We start from the raw sequence: 493 nt of genomic DNA, 5'->3' as shown, positions 1-493 counted from the left end.
CATGAACATGCAAAGGGGATGGAGATATCAACAATAATTTTCTTCCAAAGGAAGCTCTAATGCGATGAACATATCAGCAGGTTAAACATGAATCATATTCATTGTTTGGGCTGGGCTATGGGAAGAAGACTGAGCAAAAGGTGATGAATGTGGCTGGCCTATTTGATAAAGAGACTCTCATTAAAAGTATGGCATCTAGTTGCTTCCCTTTTCCTGGTAGGCATCTTGAGGTGTTCTTGCAGAGGCTTTGGAATATGTTTTAGTCAGAAGTAGCTTGGGTGGCAAACTAGCTCCCATTCATAGTTACTTGTTTTAAGTTTTAGGTTTCATGCTTTTTTTCTCCCCCCCCCCTTCCTTTCTTCACTTGTGAAACTTTCTTCCTCTCTCTCCCTCCTCCCCTTCTCAGCCTGTTTTGCTACTTTCCTTTTTAGGCAGCTGGAGGCTGTTATTGCAAAAATGACAAAGGAAAATGCTTCTGTGTTGTAACCTGTTC

This window comes from Harpia harpyja, chromosome 10 (assembly GCF_026419915.1).
Source record: "Harpia harpyja isolate bHarHar1 chromosome 10, bHarHar1 primary haplotype, whole genome shotgun sequence".
In the NCBI taxonomy this organism is placed as follows: domain Eukaryota; kingdom Metazoa; phylum Chordata; class Aves; order Accipitriformes; family Accipitridae; genus Harpia; species Harpia harpyja.
The sequence above is the reverse complement of the archived record's forward strand: the minus strand, read 5'-3'. Positions refer to the sequence as shown.